This window comes from Cyphomyrmex costatus, unplaced genomic scaffold, assembly GCF_001594065.2.
Source record: "Cyphomyrmex costatus isolate MS0001 unplaced genomic scaffold, Ccosl1.0 scaffold363, whole genome shotgun sequence".
NCBI classification, from domain to species: Eukaryota; Metazoa; Arthropoda; class Insecta; order Hymenoptera; family Formicidae; genus Cyphomyrmex; species Cyphomyrmex costatus.
Genome location: NW_017277808.1, coordinates 24069 through 33863, shown reverse-complemented (window position 1 = coordinate 33863; position 9795 = coordinate 24069). Strand labels below are relative to the sequence as shown.

Below are 9795 nucleotides of genomic sequence, written 5' to 3'. Positions count from 1 at the left end.
CGATCACCAGTACTACAACCAGGTTGTGGTGAACTTTCTTTCTTCGATGAATTAGCTGGCTTACTCGTTCTTTTAGTGTTTTTTGTATATGTTCGAATTGGATACGGGTTCTTTCGAATGATTGGAACAAATTTTACAATAAACCGCAAAAGTAATCACAAAACTTTTGATATTTTTGAATTCTACACTCTTTAATTATCTTAAATCGATTATCGTTTATTTTAATATCTTTTAAATAATGATTTACAAGAATTTTCTTTTTTAAAAAAATTTTCGCATGTAGATGAAAATACATATTTGCGTCTATTCTAAGAACGTTATGACAGAGTACTGTCAAACTGCTGTCACATGTTCGGTGTCTTATAAGGATTTTACATTATAAATAGCACGCAAATCTGCTTAACCGTATTTATTTAAATTAAGAAGGTTCGATTTAGGACATTCTCCCCCAATGTTTGTATATTTTGTGTTAAATTTAGAGTTACAATAGCAATTTTTTCAAATACTTTTATGCTTCCTATTAACTCCTTTTTCTGCTTTTAAAGATCCTTTTTGTATATATTTCTAAAAATCTCGTCGAAAAAATTATAACAACTCGTTATCTTTCAACAACACGTACACGAAGAGAAATGAAGCGACATGAGAGTTTCACCGAAATCACGCAGAGAATAAAGCGATTGACAAAAGAGTCAGACGTGGTGTCATGCGATCGGGGCCATGGTAAGGGCCCAACATATATTCCTATTACATTCTTATAATTCCGAATTCGTATCCCAAAGAGATCGCGGCGGCGACACAGGAGGAACCGGTTTTCGCCACCGCCAGCCACCGCACCGCATAGATTGGGCATGCGGGCGTGCTTGCGTGCGTGCATGGGATCGGTACGAAAACTCGATGGATTCGGCGCTACAATGCGACCTCGCCTAGAGTAGAGATCACGCGCGATGACCATACATGTTCATCCCGGACGACCGGCACCATACGCAGCGTCCCACATACTCGGGCTGCCATCCGGCGTTGACGATGGCGGCGCGTTATATATCGAGGCCGTGGCAACGGTATTGGGACGTCTCATTAAAGATTCAGCGTGTCCTTTAGCTCGACCGTTTCGATGCGAATTTGACGACAAACTCGTCGCTGCTGGGTCGCCCGCGTCTTCGATCGAGGTAAAGTTATCGTGTGCGAATAGCCCTGGGCATAAGTTCGGAAGAGTGTTGCGGAGATACCACCATGTTGATGACGTGTGTGCGAAATGATTAATAAGAAATGATTAACGGTATATTTTACCTCAGTATATAGCTGCTTGTTTCCCGCGGAGATTGGCAACTTTATTCGTTCGAGACGTTACTTAACCGCACGTGTTGCCATGAAAAAGCAATGAAGAGATCGTTACTGCTTATTAGACTTGTGTTCAACTGTCTTGGTTTAATCTTTCTCTGACACTGCACCTTTACAGTTAATAACTGTTCTAGAATCATGCGCTACATAGGAATAGAGATCGAAAAGAGATATGATTTATGTACCTTTCTACATCAGGTTGTATCGGTTTCTCTTAATTGTTCCATCTTAGAACATTAAAGAGATATAATATGGATACACAGAAAATTTGCATGTTATAAATTAACATATTTCATGCGTCCCAAACGGTCAATTTGAAAGAAATTTTCTTCGCGACCATTCGAAAATCGTTTTATTTCTGTATTTTTCTATATATTATATGTTTCTTTATGGAAAAAAGTTATTATAATAACAATATTACACTCAAGAAAAAATTGGTACATATTATGTGAAATAAAGTTAATAAAATCCTTATTTACATCGTTATGAAATACCCCTGAATTAGTTTCTAAATAATTGAAGCATAATTGACAGCGATTTCGTAACAATGGGATCATTCTAATAAGAGACATAGATGACACAGTGTAACACAGTGAATAATTACATCCTTGTTATCCACCAATGTTAAACAAAGATAAAATAAGCATAGTGTCGCAGGAAGTTAGAAAGCTGCCTATATGAATAAAGAGAATTTTATTCTTTATTTCAATATCTATCAATTTTCTTTGAGTGTAGCATTATTATTATAATTATGTTCGGTTTTTATGAAGAAAAATACATAGGTAAATGTAGATATATAGGTATAAATAAAAGTTGTATTATATTCTCCTTTTTGTGTTAATTTATCTTCGGGGATCCTAAAGATTAATCATATTGGAAACAGCACTTACACACAGACGATTACGTGTCATTGACACATCAATATCTCACTCACGCACGCCACATATATACATAAATTTTCGTATCGTAATTACGTTTTAATTAGACAATCTATATAAGTCCAATTTTTAGAACTTCACGCTATTTCTTCATGTAAACTACTTGCCTGTGGATTACTATTTCATATAGATCACATAGCTTTTATATGAAGTAAATGTTGTCACGATGTGCAACGACATGACAGTTCTGGAGCGCCATATTGCACTAAGAAATGATAAAGTAGAACTTAATTTCGAAATTTTTTGTCGTTTTCAGCATAAATTCTACCTCATAGGCACGTATTAATGCGTATACATACTTTAATCTTGGAAAAGGATTTTTGAATCTGTGAATGACAAAAAAAGTATACTTATGATACAAAAATTATATGGTTTAGTCGATAATACAGACGACTTTGGGATCCCTTTATGCTAATATGTTGAAAAGTAATACAAATTTTATATATAAAAAAATTAACAAAAAATGTATACTAAACTGCACAATTTGTAAGTTGTGGAAGCATACATGTACTGGTGGGGTGAAAAGTAACCTCCTTGACCGCCAGAATGCGCTGCTACTGCAAAAAAGTTTATGGTGCCTTGTAGTCCGTTCATATTTAGGCAGATATGCCAAGTGGCAGTGCGATACTGCCCTTAGTTTTGTTTTGAGAGCTGATTGTTGTTGACGTGTTTGCCATCATGTTGAGTATGGACAAAAACGATTTTCGTTCTCTCATAAAACATTATTTTTTGAGAGGCAAAACGGCGAAGGAAACAAAAGAAAAGTTGAATAAATATTATGTGGCTAATGCTCCGTCAGATTACACCGTCAAATATTGGTTTCGAGAGTTTCGTGGTGGTCGCAACTCCACTACCGATGAAGTCCGCAGCGGCAGGCCCTCCGATGCGGTTACCGAGGAAAACGTCAAAAAAATACATGAAATGGTGTTGGCAGACCGGAAAGTGAAGGTGCGCGAGCTAGCAGATGCTACAAAGATTAGTACTGAGCGCACACGCCATATTTTGGGCGAGATTCTGCATATGAAAAAGTTATGTGCCGCTGGGTGCCGCGCATGCTCACTCCGGAACAAAAACACGAACGCGAGAGCACTTCGAAAGAGTGTTTGGACTTGCTGATGCGGAATCGGGCGGACTTTTGGCGTCGATTGGTAACTGTTGATGAAACCTGGATCCACTATTACGATACGACTCCTTTTATCTCCTTATGTAGAGCATAGGACGTCTATAGGCCTCTTCCTCTTTTGTCCGAGGCCTATATTCGTTTCTCGAATCAGATTGTTTTTCGGATTTGTGGGTGATTGATCCACAGAATCCTACCTCAGTCAGATATTAGAGACAAATATCTATAACTAATATGTATACTGATGTATAGGACCTACAGTTTAACGCCGAATCCGAACGGCGCTGATGATCATAGATCTTTTGATCACCAGGTGGAGCCATTTTTTGGCTCATTAAACGCGAAAAATCGCGTTTGGGCGCACGTGGGATTGAACTCGGGTCTACATATCGCGAGTCAATCGCATCGAGCGGTGAGCCACTCGATACCACCGGATCCACTATTACACACCAGAAAACAACAGAATGAGTGCCCGGCAATGGACTGAAGCCGGCACGAGTGCTCCGAAGCGCCCGAGGGAGGCTCGATGGGTCGGAAAGGTTATGGCGTCGGTTTTCTGGGATTGTCATGGCATACTCTTCGTGGACTACCTCGAAAAAGGAAAAACCATCAACAGCGAGTATTACTATGCATTATTGGAGCGATTGAAGGCCGAAATCGCTGCAAAACGGCCTCACATGAAGCGAAAAAAAATTTTGTTTTTGCAAAACAATGCACCGGCGCACAAGAGCATCACAACCATGGCTAAAATCAATGATTTACGGCTCCAATTGCTTCCGCATCCATCGTATTCGCCCGATTTGGCTCCCTCGGACTATTATCTCTTCCCAAACTTCAAAAGATGGCTCATTAGTAAAAAATTCAACTCACGCGAGGAAATCATCGACGCCGCGGAGGAGTATTTTGCAGACCTTCCGGAAAATTACTTTTCAGACGGGATCAAGAAGTTGGAAAATCGCTGGCATAAGTGTATCGACCTAAAAGGGGACTACATTGAATAAAATAAAAAAACATTTTTAAAAAAAAATTTTTTTCATTCCCAAGGAGGTTACTTTTCACCCCACCTAGTATTTTTCAAAACACGCATTGTTTAGATCTCTTTATACATATTATATATGTGCTAAAAAATATTCTTATGATTTCTGTGTGACGTCTTTTACACACGTATGGGCTTTCGATAAAATTAAAATTTTTGAAATATTATCATTAACACGTATTTTATTTATTTACCTCAGAATTTACGTTTTAAAATACATTATTTTCATTTTATTTGTTCACTCTCTTTCTCATAAATTATATTATTTTAATACTAAGAAATGTTAAATATCAATTTAATACAAAATGGACCACTAACGTATTTTGTTAAATTAACACTCGGATGTATTAAAAATTCAACACAAAATTTTAATAAGGACTTGAGTGAACTCAACACAAATGCAAAATGTTTTTTTACTGTGTACTTGTATAATTCGCAATTATTAAGCAACGCATTCTCTATAAAACAAAAAAATTCGTCATTTTTTTCAATAAAATTTATATTGAGGATGTTAATGCGCAATTTGTACAAAGTTAAATCTATTCTTACTGCGCGTTACACAATTCATTCATAGAAGCTCGCCTATTATGGAAAGTGAGATCGCGATTGTACAATATCGTAGGTGGAAGCGTGGCCGCTCGACGCATCACGTCGGTGCAAATGTCGTTTATGAAGTATCAATGTCCTTGACATTGGTATTTCATTAAATATTTCCGATTACTTGAAATAACCGTGTTGTTTACGTTTTTGCCAGATATAGTGTTCCACATTGAATATAATTTTCTCAAAAATAAAAGAGAAGGAAGTTCGTAAAAACTAACATAGAAAAGTCTATAGAATTTATTTATATTTATAGTTTTTTTTTTTTGTTATTTTATCTCTTCTTTTTCAATTCTTTTTTTTTTCGTTATAACGTTAGACTGATATCTAATTTATTTTTTCTTCTTAATATCTGGAGACACGTCTCCAATGTCTCGGTTTCTATTACTGTAAATTTTTTATAACATATATAATATATAAATAATTTTATTAGGTGATTGTGTGTGCTTTGCCAATCGTCGGTGGATTAATATCTTTATTAAGCGCAGTTACCTCATGGCCAAATAGCTTATGTAGTTGTTACAAGCGGTCACTCACACATACAAACTGGGTCACTGAATCCTTGGACTGTAACAATTACTACTTGGGATCCTCATGGAATTGCGTGCGGAGAGGAGAATTGATATAGTAATCTTCTCGGCGTAACGCAAATGCCGCGTAATAGGTATGGATGTTAATCCATATACGTCACATTTATTTGCGTATTGTGTACATAAATGGAAATACAGCATGCAAGTTGTACATTGTACATAACTACATAATATATAGCGAAGATGAATACGAACTTTTTTTTAGCGATAAAGTCTCAATGATTGTAATATATGCATCGTATATCCAATAATTCCAATCTAACTGTTTGATAAATATTAAATATTTCTTCCTCTTAAATATTTCTTTGAGATATTTTAGATTATTTTTTTATGATTTTTCTTACTATTCTTCTTACTTTTAATACTTATTTTTACTTTTAATAATAATTCTTATTCCTAATACTATACTTTTGAAGGCATTTCTTTTCTAAAAATATTAAGTGTTATGCATAAAATATTAAACTGCAAATATAATGTGATAGCATATCTTTTCTCGTCCTGTATCTCATGGTATACTCCAAGTGCGATAATTTAGTTACACCCTGTATATAACGCAATATAATTTTTATTTGACATAAACAAAGTATCTTGGCAAAAGTGAAATGAAGAGAATGCGCATATGTCGTAAGTTGTACTATTAATATTTCTTATTTAATCCTCCACGTTTCTCAACTGATTTCTTAATGCGCCATGTTGTGTCTTCATATTTTCAACGTCTTTTCCCTTCCATGGCTCTTACAAAGAATTGCACGATGTATAGAGTTGTATTTCTAGAAAAAAAAACTTGTCTGACATCCGGTCTTATCATTTCCGGTCTCGCCTCTTTTCGCTTGCGTCCAGAAATGCGTTGAAAAAGTTTTGTTAAAGAAAGAAAATTCTTGCAAAAACGCGTTATAGCACTTTTCTAATAAAATATATATATTTATTACAATGTAATCTATAAATATTTTTCTGGCTTTTTTCTGCCTTTGTAAACAAACATCATTTGAAAAATTTTCTTTCTCTCGTTGTAAGATATACAAGAAAGATTACGTGAGTTTCACATTATAGAAAATAATATTTAGATAACGGATTATTGTGAATTATTATCGTATTAATCACTGTTTCAAGAAATCAGTATAGATAGATTTCGATGAGTTTAAATGACTCACAATTATAATCAGAAACGGAAAGTAAACGTAATGGTTCGATAAACTGTATATAAACACTCCCCTTTTCCTGTTATACCGGGAAGCAGTTTTGGGTTCATCCGGTTGTCGCAGATATCTCTGGTTGGATCGATTTTATAGTCATTGAAACGGAAGAGATGCACTCGCAATTACATTTTAAATTTCTTGTTTCGAATTCACCAACTACACATTTTGTACAATATTTTTCAGATGCATTACTAAATACACGAAAATTATACCGCAATATATAAACAGGAATTCGCGAAGATAAGTAAGAGAAGATTCTTTCTGTCCGGCGAGTGCAATAATCATAAAGCTCGCACCAGCTGAAGCTGCAATTGCCCCTCTTCCCTTTTTTCTCTGATTAAAACACTTTCACACGATACTACATACGTAATATACGTAATGTGTCGACCCACTTGAAGGGTTAATTTCGGTCAGGGTAATACTCGTACGTTACTCTCGCGCGGATAATCGACTCTCATTAGCGGTGGGAAGCCATCGTGTGAAAAATGCTGTGCGAGTTCCAACGCGCGGATGATGTTTGGACTAACGAAGATACTATAATGTTACGAAATTTCAAAACGATCCGATTGGCCATTATCTAAACGAAATAATCATGGATATTTTGTAGATTGAGGCAAGAAATAATAAAGTCACAATTCTTATAAAGCCCGTTACTTTCACGTTCGTGCAATACATAATATAATATTATTTTACCGCATTAACGACTGTAACAATATGTTCTCGCATAAATTCTCACACGTGTCACAACTGTTGCTATTTATCGCGCTGTGATATTTCGTTATTTATTATATATGCAAAAGTTTGCGTGCAGCTCTCGCATTTGACAATTAAATGAGCATCAAAATTAAAGCCATATATTACTGAAACATAAATTCTATTGATATTAAGCTTTAATTTTAAATATAATTAATTAAAACAGTTGGTATATAATGCATTGATGATAAAATACGCGATCGATTTTTGATGCATTAAAAGTCCTTTTCATTAGAGAAATGAGTTTTAATTAGGTATCAGCAAGTTGAGATACAACCAACGATAAAATATCCGATTGCTAAAGTCTTCTTTCTTATTACATAAAAAAAAATACACTTTGATTAAATGCCAGCAGTGTGATACAGCTGACGATAAAATATATGATTGTTAATGTATTAAAAGTCCCTTTTCAGAAGAACAAGATTTTTCAATCAAATTAATATGCAGTATTTGAAAATTATATATTTGTTTAAGATAAATGTCGAATGATAACGATACAGATTTAGAAACACAGAGTGACATAATTCTACTTTGAGTGTCAGCAATTTCCGAGAGGAAGCTGCTCATTTCTCTAGGTCATTCTTGACTGCACTTTAAGGACAGATGTGTGTGCTCGATCTTTAGCTCCTCTCGCGATAGAGACCGATCGCTCGAGGATATCGCAAATTCCGATCGCCCACGTCAAACGGTAAGTCCCCTTGCGGTGGATTATGCAATTGCTATCGCATTGTTAAACGGGGGCAGGGGAAAGGGGGGGGGGACTACCCTCGCACCATTATATCCCATGTGGCGAGTAGGCAGGCTGGCGTGCGTATCAGCGTGGCATAAGTTATGCACCGCGCGGTAATTGCACGCGGCACAATCTGTGCACTGTATGTACACAAGGACAAGGCGCGGTACACGCGGCTGCTCGAAACGAAAGGAGAAAGACAAGACGAAAGCCGCGATTCGGAAAAACGAGAGAGGGAGACCAACGGGATAGCAAGACGTGAACCTCGCGTTTCGCACATACGTAATCGGACACGCACCTGATGACAGCGTATGGTCTGCGCATTCTTCGGTCTGACGTTTTATTTGCAATCGTTGAATGTCAAGAATGCCCGCCGGTGGCACGTATTTTTTTTAAATTCTTTGCGGATTTTTACGTTAATTATTTTAAATGATTTTTTTATGGCCTCTCTACGCTATGAGACGTATTTCATAAATTTTGTCGTAAATTTTGGAAACGAATGATCAATAGTAATTAATGTCAGGAATCGAAGTCGTGATTTCTCTATCTGTTGTTATCATCTGTTGTTTCACTTCAGCGTGGAAATATACGAAGTTTTCGAGAATCTTTGATGAAATTGCTCGTTGGTCGTCAGCTAGTGTAAATGCACACGTGGAAAATACTCACTTCGATCGCGAATATGTGTTTTTTACAACTCGCAACTTCCGGCGTTTATTTCTGGAAGCAAAAGGTTGCATGCAGTGTCGTTTACGAAATCCATCCGTATCGCGCTGCTTTATCGATATGTAGCAATAATACAGTAACCTAGATGTAGACTTTTCTGCAGATTTTTCAAAGTAAAATTTTTTGATGATTTATAAGGTTAATCGGGGTACGTGAATTGATTTTCTCAATGGACTGAAGAAATACATATAACAAAATAAACTGTAATATAGAAGCATTGATTTATAAATATGCATAGTATGTCGAGTGAACTGGTAATACATATTTTAGAGCCTCTTATAATCTTGAAAAATAATTTTATCTTTGTTACGTTGTCAATAAAATACCTACATTATACAGAAGGAATATTATAATATCGCAGGAATTGAATCGAACATAGAATTTTATATCTTATCCCTTTTTATTTTTCTATTATATTTATGATGTTTATATTCATAAATCTATTTTTAACCTGATTGTTTAAAGGAGAATTTTTTTGTAATGTGCTATATAATTCTAGAGAGTTGAAAACATCTCGAATAAAAACAAATAGAAAACGTTTATAGATTTTACTGTTTTTAGAGTACAGTTTTATAAAAATAAATTGTTAAATCTTATTTATGAAATGTTTAAAAAGTATTACTGTAGATAAATTACCAACGATCAAATTTAATTATAATGCCAAAATAAATTCAGCATTATTAAAAATTTTTATTAGTCTTTTAATTGTACGTGACATCTGTGTTATTTGTTTATTTGCCGGAAATTCGAATAGCACAATGTAATATAGAA

The 9795-nt window shown here is 35.3% G+C and overlaps 1 pseudogene; it reads left to right on the top strand.

Annotated features, from left to right (window-relative positions):
* The first annotated feature begins 2954 nt into the window (after positions 1-2954).
* Positions 2955-4397, top strand: LOC108776570 (histone-lysine N-methyltransferase SETMAR-like; annotated as a pseudogene).
* The last annotated feature ends 5398 nt before the right edge of the window (positions 4398-9795 follow it).